Genomic DNA, 8,948 nt, shown 5'->3' on the forward strand with positions numbered 1-8,948 from the left:
ATTGCCTTCCTTATGAGTGGCGGTCGGGGACGAGCGATGGTTTTTTCCTACCAATCTATCCCCCTAGGAGCATGCGCATAGTACTTTGTTTCGATAACTAATAGATTTTTGCAATAAGTATGTGAGTCCTTTATGACTAATGTTGAGTCCATGGATTATAAGCACCCTCACCCTTCCATCATTGTTAGCCTCTCTAGTACCACGCAACTTTCGCCGGTGCCATAAAACCCACCATATACCTTCCTCAAAACAACCACCATACCTACCTATTATGGCATTTCCATAGCCATTCCAAGATATATTGCCATGCAACTTTCCACCGTTCCGTTTGTTATGACATGCTTCATCATTGTCATATTGCCATGCATGATCATGTAGTTGACATCATATTTGTGGCAAAGCCACCTTTCATAATTTTTTCATACATGTCACTCTTGATTCATTGCATATCCCGATACACCGCCGGAGGCATTCACACAGAGTCATATTTTGTTCTAAGTATTGAGTTGTAAGTAAAAAGAAGTGTGATGATCATCATTATTAGAGCATCGTCCCAGTGAGGAAAGGATGATGGAGACTATGATTCCCCCACAAGTCGGGATAAGACTCCGGACGAAAAAAAGAAGAGAAAAAAGGCCAAAAAAAGGAAGAAGGCCCAAATAAAAAAATGAGAGAAAAAGAGCAAAGGGACAATGTTACTATCCTTTTTCCACACTCGTGCTTCAAAGTAGCACCACGATCTTCATGATAGAGAGTCTCCTATGTTGTCACTTTCATAAACTAGTGGGAATTTTACATTATAGAACTTGGCTTGTATATTCCAATGATGGGCTTCCTCAAATTGCCCTATGTCTTCGTGAGCAAGCAAGTTGGATGCACACCCACTTAGTTTCTTTTGTTGAGCTTTCATACACTAACTTATAGCTCTAGTGCATCCGTTTCATGGCAATCCCTACTCACTCACATTGATATCTATTGATGGGCATCTCCATAGCCCATTGATACGCCTAGTTGATGTGAGACTATCTTCTCCTTTTGTTTTCTCCACAACCACCATTCGATTCCACCTATATTGCTATGTCCATGGCTCACACTCATATATTGCGTGAAAGTTGAAAAAGTTTGAGAACATCAAAAGTATGAAACAATTGCTTGGCTTGTCATCGGGGTTGTGCATGATTTAATATTTTGTGTGATGAAGATAGAGCATAGCCAGACTATATGATTTTGTAGGGATAACTTTCTTTAACCATGTTATTTTGAGAAGACATGATTGCTTAGTTAGTATGGTTGAAGTATTATTTTTTTATGTCAATATTAAACTTTCGTCTTGAATCTTTCGGATCTGAGCATTCATGCCACAATAAAGAAAAATTGCATTGAGAAATATGTTAGGAAGCATTCCACATCACAAATTCTGTTTTTATCATTTACCTACTCGAGGACGAGCAGGAATTAAGCTTGGGGATGCTTGATACGTCTCCAACGTATCTATACTTTTTTATTGTTCCATGCTATTATATTATCAGTTTTGGATGTTAATGGGCTTTATTTTACACTTTTATATCATTTTTGGGACTAACCTATTAACCGGAGGCCCAGCCCAAATTGCTGTTTTTTTCCTATTTTAGTGTTTCACAGAAAAGGAATATCAAACGGAGTCCAAACAGAATGAAACCTTCGGGAGTGTTATTTTTGGAACAAACATGATCCAGGAGACTTGTAGTGGACGTCAAGAAACAATCGAGGAGGCCACAAGGCAGGGGGGCACACCCACCCCCCTGGGCGCGCCCTCCACCCTTGTGGGCCCCTCGTTGCTCCACCGACCTACTTCTTCCTCCTATATATATCCACGTACCCCGAGAACATCCAGGAGCACCACGAAAATCTAATTCCACCGCCGCAACCTTCTGTACCCAAGAGATCCCATCTTGGGGCCTTTTCCGGAGCTCCGCCGGAGGGGCATTGATCATGGAGGGCCTCTACATCAACTCCATGGCCTCTCCGGTGATGTGTGAGTAGTTTACTTCAGACCTTCGGGTCCATAGCTAGTAGCTAGATGGCTTCTTCTGTCTCTTTGGATCTCAATACAAAGTTCTCCTCGATTCTCTTGGAGATCTATTCGATATAATCTTCTTTTGCGGTGTGTTTGTCGAGATCCGATGAATTGTGGGTTTATGATCAAGTTTATCTATGAACAATATTTGAATCTTCTCTGAATTCTTTTATGTATGATTGGTTTATCTTTGCAAGTCTCTTCGAATTATCAGTTTGGTTTGGCCTACTAGATTGATCTTTCTTGCAATGGGAGAAGTGCTTAGCTTTGGGTTCAATCTTGTGGTGCTTGATCCTAGTGACAGAAAGGGAAATGACACGTATTGTATTGTTGCCATCGAGGATAAAAAGATGGGGTTTACATCATATTGCATGAGTTTATCCCTCTACATCATGGCATCTTGCTTAAGGCGTTACTGTGTTCTTATGAACTTAATGCTCTAGATGCATGCTGGATAGCGGTCGGTGTGTGGAGTAATAGTAGTAGATGCAGGCAGGAGTCGGTCTACTTGTCACCTATATACATGATCATGCCTAGATATTCTCATAATTATTCGCTTTTCTATCAATTGCTCGACAGTAATTTGTTCACCCACCGTAATACTTATGCTATCTTGAGAGAAGCCACTAGTGAAACCTATGGCCCCCGGGTCTATTCTCCATCATACAAGTTTCCAATCTATTTTATTTTGCAATCTTTACTTTCAATCTACATCATAAAAATACCAAAAATATTTATCTTATTATTACTATCTCTATCAGATCTCACTCTTGCAAATGGCCGTGAAGGGATTGACAACCCCTTTATCGCGTTGGTTGCTAGGTTATTATTTGTTTATGTAGGTACGAGGTGACTCGCGCGTGGTCTCCTACTGGATTGATACCTTGGTTCTCAAAAAATGAGGGAAATACTTACGCTACTTTGCTGCATCACCCTTTCCTCTTCAAGGGAAAACCAACACAGTGCTCAAGAAGTAGCATGGGGAAGAGAAAAACGAGAGGCGAATGGCAAATAATGTAATGCGAGGGATGAGAGTTTATGATGGGTACTTGGTATGTCTCGGCTTGGCATAGATCTCCCTAGCAACGGTGCCAAAAATTTGCAAGTTGACGGGAGACAAATCTTGACTTGACTTGGTGTAGATCTCCCAGACAACGGCGCCAGAAATTCTTCCTGCTACCTCTTGAGCTTGCATTGTTTTTTCCCTTGAAGAGGAAAGGGTGATGCAGCAAAGTAGAGTAAGTATTTCCCTCAGTTTTGAGAACCAAGGTATCAATCCAGTAGGAAACAACGCAGAAGCCACCGAATACCTGCACAAACAAACACCAACTTGCACCCAACGCGATAAAGGGGTTGTCAATCCCTTCACGGTTATTTGCAAAGTGAGATCTAATATAGATGGATAAACGGTAAAGTAATATTTTTTTGGTATTTTTGGTTTAGGGAACGGAAAGTAAAAGATTGCAAAGAAAGTAAATAGGAAACTAAAATTGTAGATCAGAAACTTATATGATGGAAAGTAGAAGATTATATGATGGAAATAGACCCAAGGGCCATAGGTTTCACTAGAGGCTTCTCTCAAGATAGAAAATATTACGTTGGGTGAACAAATTACTGCCGAGGAATTGATAGAAAAGTGCAAAGTTATGAAGATATCTAAGGCAATGATCATGAATATAGGCATCATGTCCGTGTCAAGTAGACCAACTCCTGCCTGCATCTAATACTATTACTCCACACATCAACCGCTATCCATCATGCATCTAGAATATTAAGTTCATAAGAACAGAGTAACGCATTAAGTAGGATGACATGATGTAGAGGAATTAACTCAAGCAATATGATGAAAATCCCATCTTTTTATCCTCGATGGCAACAATACAATACGTGTCAGTTCCCCTTCTGTCATTAGGATCGAGCACCGCAAGATTGAACCCAAAGCTAAGCACTTCTCCCATTGCAAGAAAAACCAATCTGGTTGGAGAAACCAAATCGATAGTTCGAAGAGACTTGCAAAGATATCAAATCATGCATATAAGAATTCAGAGGAGATTCAAATAATATTCATAGATAAGATGATCATAAATCCACAATTAATCGGATCTTGGCAAACACACCGCAAAAGAGTATTACATCGAATAGATCTACAAGAACATCGAGGAGAACTTTGTATTGAGAATCAAAGAGAGAGAAAAATCCATCTAGCTACTAGCTATGGACCCGTAGGTCTGTGGTAAACTACTCACACTTCATCAGAGAGGCAATTGTGTTGATGTAGAAGCCCTCCGTGATCAAATCCCCCTCCGGCAAGACACCGGAAAAGGCCCCTAGATGGGATCTCATGGGTACAGAAGGTTGTGGCGGTGGAAAAGTGTTTTCGTGGCTCCCCTGAAAGGTTTTGGGATATTTGAGAATATATAGGCGAAAGAAATAGGTCGGGGGAGTCACGAGGAGCCCACAAGGATGGGGGCGCGCCCTACCCCCTTGGGTGCGCCTCTCGACCTTGTGGCCGCCTCATGGCTTTCCCGACATGCACTCCAAGCCCTCTAGATGTCTTCTGGTCCAAAAAAAAATCATCGCGAAAGTTTCATTCCGTCTGGACTCCGTTTGGTATTCCTTTTCTCCGAAACTCTAAAACAAGGAAAAAAACAGGAAGTGGCACTGGGCTCTAGGTTAATAGGTTAGTCCCAAAAATTATATAAAATAGCACATTAATGCATATAAAACATCCAAAACCGATAATACAATAGCAAGGAACAATAAAAAATTATAGATACAGTGGAGACGCACTACTAGGGAAAAGCCTAGCAGTAGCGTGGATAAGGCGCTACAGCTAACGTTTAGCAGTAGCGTGTGTTGACACGCGCTTAGCAGTAGCATTTTTCTGTCCAGCGCTAAAGAGCGCTACTACTATATTTTCTCATATCTTTTTTTGCTATGTATTTGCGATGTTTTTGTAGGTTTTATACAACATTCTAATCATATCATAAACATGCAATATGCTCATCATATCATGCACATAACAGTCTCATCATAACATCCAACACAAATCATGTCGTCACATCATAATCATGATATAGCTATACAAGTTACATGACATGTCTCATCATACATGTAGTACTTCTTGAGGCGCCGGTTTGTATCACTCTCTCGCACTAGCGTGAACCTAAACTAACTACTAGTTGTCGCTCCAAAACCAGAAACCGGTACACCTGGGCCTAACACTCCAACCACTCGCCGTATACTCCTGGCGTAGCACTTCTTCATCATCGATGATATATGCAGCTGCATCGTCACATGAGTCGATGATATGCAACATATATAGTTGAGCAACAGAAAGAGATAAACTTGGCAAAAATGGAAGGAGCATATCATAAGCATAAATAACAAAGTTCATCGTACCCAAAATGCCCTAACTAGAGCGATCTTCGCAAGTTTAGGAGGATGGTTTAATTACATCACAAATAAAGTTTCATCATGCATAACTCAAAGTTTCGTCATTCAGAAAGTATGGACTAAACGGACACATTGTCATATATCGACAATCACTCCAACATGTCGCGCCATCCATCCAAGTTAGGGAGATAGTCCCCGATCTTAGTGACAGGCTTCAGGTCGAGCGCTGAGCGGCTACGCGTGTTCGGACGTCTTCCCACGATACTTGCCCTTCCTCGTAGAACATACTTGTTTTTTCGAGGACCTCCCTCATGATGATTTGGGCAAGTTCATGTTGGATTGATAGAACTCAGCTCGAAGTCGATGATCTGGGATATCTCCTACGTTCTTTGCCCATTGCATAATCTGGGCATCGCCGGATGTAGGTGACATGCGAAGGTTCTGCTGATCCCGTCTGTACTCCAGCATGTGGTGTAGGACATAGAATCCATCACTAAGAGTATCACTCGGTTGCTGTGTGCAGCAGAAGTCGATCTTATGGCCGAAAGCGGGCCTACCGTTCCTTGCCTTCTTGGTCTTGATCTCCCCACCCCGTACACCGTAGTAAACGATAGCACTATCGAGAACAGACCTGATGTTGGTGTAATCCTTTTTGTTCATGTTCTTCGACGAGTCCAAGTCAAGAGTGTGGGAGTATCGGGGGTAAAGGATGATGAGGACGGCACACCCGTCGCTGCGCAAAATAAGTACGCCTCAAATTAATTAGCCTCCACCGTGCAAATGAATGATAAGGAAGGATATTCGCACAAATGACTTACATGGGATGATAAGGCACGAGAATCGTCTCCTTGTCCTTATTGGCGACCACGAAATCGATGATGTAGTCCCTCATGTATTCACGGTGCTCTGTGCAGACTGCCAAGAAGCCCTTGTGCATGAAGTACGGGTCAGCGACACAGATATAAGGTATCTGCTCAATCCCGATTACGTAGTTCATGTACAAGGCATAAAAGCGGACAAACGTAAAATCCAGCTTCTTCAAGTGAAACATGTCGAAGATGTAATCTAATCGAAGGAAGAACTTATCCGCGAGGAATGTGTCGACTTACAACCTTGCCGCGGCACGTTAACCACATAGAGTGGGTATCCTGGATTTTCCGAGGCGATGAGGCTTTTCTCTCTCCACAACACATCGTCATGAAGTCTCCTTAGATCACCATATATGGCCTCTACTGCTGCCTTAGGTAGGATTGGTTCACCGGGGATATGCCATTTTTCAAACGGGGGGTAGGTACGGTATACGGTCTTGAACCCGAGGCTGCTGAGGCGGCTGGATCATAGAAGCAGCTTTGTTGCCTTTCCTCGGTCTCTTCCTATGCTTCTTTGCTACTGGAAGGTTGTGTATAATACGTTCATCCTCCCGCAATTTAGGCACCGACTCATGACGCTCAAACCCCGAGTACTCATACCATTGAGCCATCAATCCTCGGTCGTCATAGGCGCCAGTATTGAGATACTGTAGAGTGTCATCATAATCCTCGTCGATGGCATCACGCATTGCTTCTTCGATGGCAGCGATGTCATCAGCGACTAATGGAGCCTCTTCCTCACCCCATCCACTATCACCCTGCACAACATGCGACGCTAGTTGGGTAGGTGGGGTGTTGATGTTCATACCTTGATGAGGCTGTGTGGTCGTAGTGGGTGTCCCGACCACCTCCAGACGAAGCAGACCCTTTGGCCACAAGTCTTGCAATCGCCAAGCCACCGCGGGGTCTCTTCGTCATCTCCCCCTAGTACTGGAGGAGCCAAATTCTCATGGCCCGGTTTGACACTGGCCACAGAAATCTTGAAGAGGTCAGGGGGGATCGGTCGGCTGTGGAACAATGGTTCCTTTGGCTTCACTATCGTCGCCTTCCCCACGTCCACCTTCTGGCCGCTGATAGTGTACAGTATGGTGAACGGGGTTTCGTCGGCCTACAAAGACATGTCTGCGACGTGAGACATCCGAAAGGCAACGGAAACGGGAGATTATACATTTATTGAAGAGGGCATGTGTGACAGGTACCGTGAGGGCGTCGAGCCCAGCCAAAGAAGAAGCACCACCGAGCAAGTCCAAGACGGAGGACGGGCTGCTATGAGCAGGTGCGGGAGCCAGTGCAGGAGCTGGTGCCGGAGCCAGTGCAGGAGCAGGTGTGGGAGCAGGTGATGGTGCAACGCTAGTCGAGCTGCTCCTGAAGAAGTTGGCAAGGGAAAAGTACGCGACATCTTTATTTGGATTTTGCCTGCTCCAACTTACGATAGCCGGAACCAAGACACCACACATAGCTGCCATCCCCTATTTTGTGGGGGCTACCGCTGCTTTGACTGTCTCACCTGATTTCTTCTCAACCGCAATCTCAACCTTCTTGTCGATGTTTTCTTTAGTTAACCTCTGTCTTTCGTTTCTCTCCTCCATGGTCTCATGGTAGTACTTCTTCCACGTGGTGCCATCTCCGACGCTATGCACGCGTCCATACAACGGTGTCCACTGGGAGTTGTTTCAATATGTTCAAGGCCCGGTTGAATGGGGTGTCCCACTTGGTCCTCGCCAATGCCTCAGACGCCGAGTCGCTTTCGGCCACAATCCTGTGCCGCTCTCTCTACAAAAGGAACAAGGATCGTTTACAAATTTGACTAAACATGCAGTCGAATTGACCAGAAACTAAAATTACCAACAGTCTCATGAACTCCACCATGACCGCGTCCGTCTCGAAAACTTTCTTCACTGGGTCTCAACGATACCGGGCCTTGAGGACGTCATGCTCCCGCGGGACGGTGAAATCCGCCAAGGGGTCTGGGATGCCCAAACTTTCGCGTTCCGCATCCTCCTTGGCCCATATGGACCTCTTCCCCGCGTAACCAGGGCTTCCAAGGTGGTGGCACCCCATGTTCCTCTCTTGAAGCCCCTTCATGTACTTTGACTTTTCTTTGGCAGCTTCGGCATCGCAAGCCGCCTTGGATATTTCAAACTGCTCTTCTGTAATTGTCGGATTATCCTTTACAATCTCGGAGTAGGGTTCCTTTTTGTCGATGATCCTTTATTTCACCCTTACTTTCCAGGCGGCCAACGCGTCTCTAAACTTGCTCATGGCGCGTTTGTTTATCTTCTTCATTGTCGGGTCTTTATCTGGATCAGTATATTTCTTTTCATCCCGTCCCGGGAACAAGAATACCTGGTGCAGCTTTGTTAGGAGGGAGGGCCTCATATTTTCTATCTTTCCTAGTTTCTCATCAATGATGGTGGCGGTTGTCCATACGATGCATCCTGTTTGGTTGTCGTAGCACGCCCGCGCTTCCGCGGGCTCTTTTAGCTCAAAATGGCCGTCGTCCACCTCCGTGACCACCACTCTAGTAGTGTTGAGCTGGTTTGGGCGTCGACGTCTCCTCTTCGGTTTCGGTTCTATACTGGCTTCGCCTGTCTCAGTACCGGTCTGGGTCTCAACGCCTGTCTTGG

This window comes from Triticum urartu, chromosome 5, assembly GCF_003073215.2.
Source record: "Triticum urartu cultivar G1812 chromosome 5, Tu2.1, whole genome shotgun sequence".
Classification (NCBI taxonomy): Eukaryota; Viridiplantae; Streptophyta; class Magnoliopsida; order Poales; family Poaceae; genus Triticum; species Triticum urartu.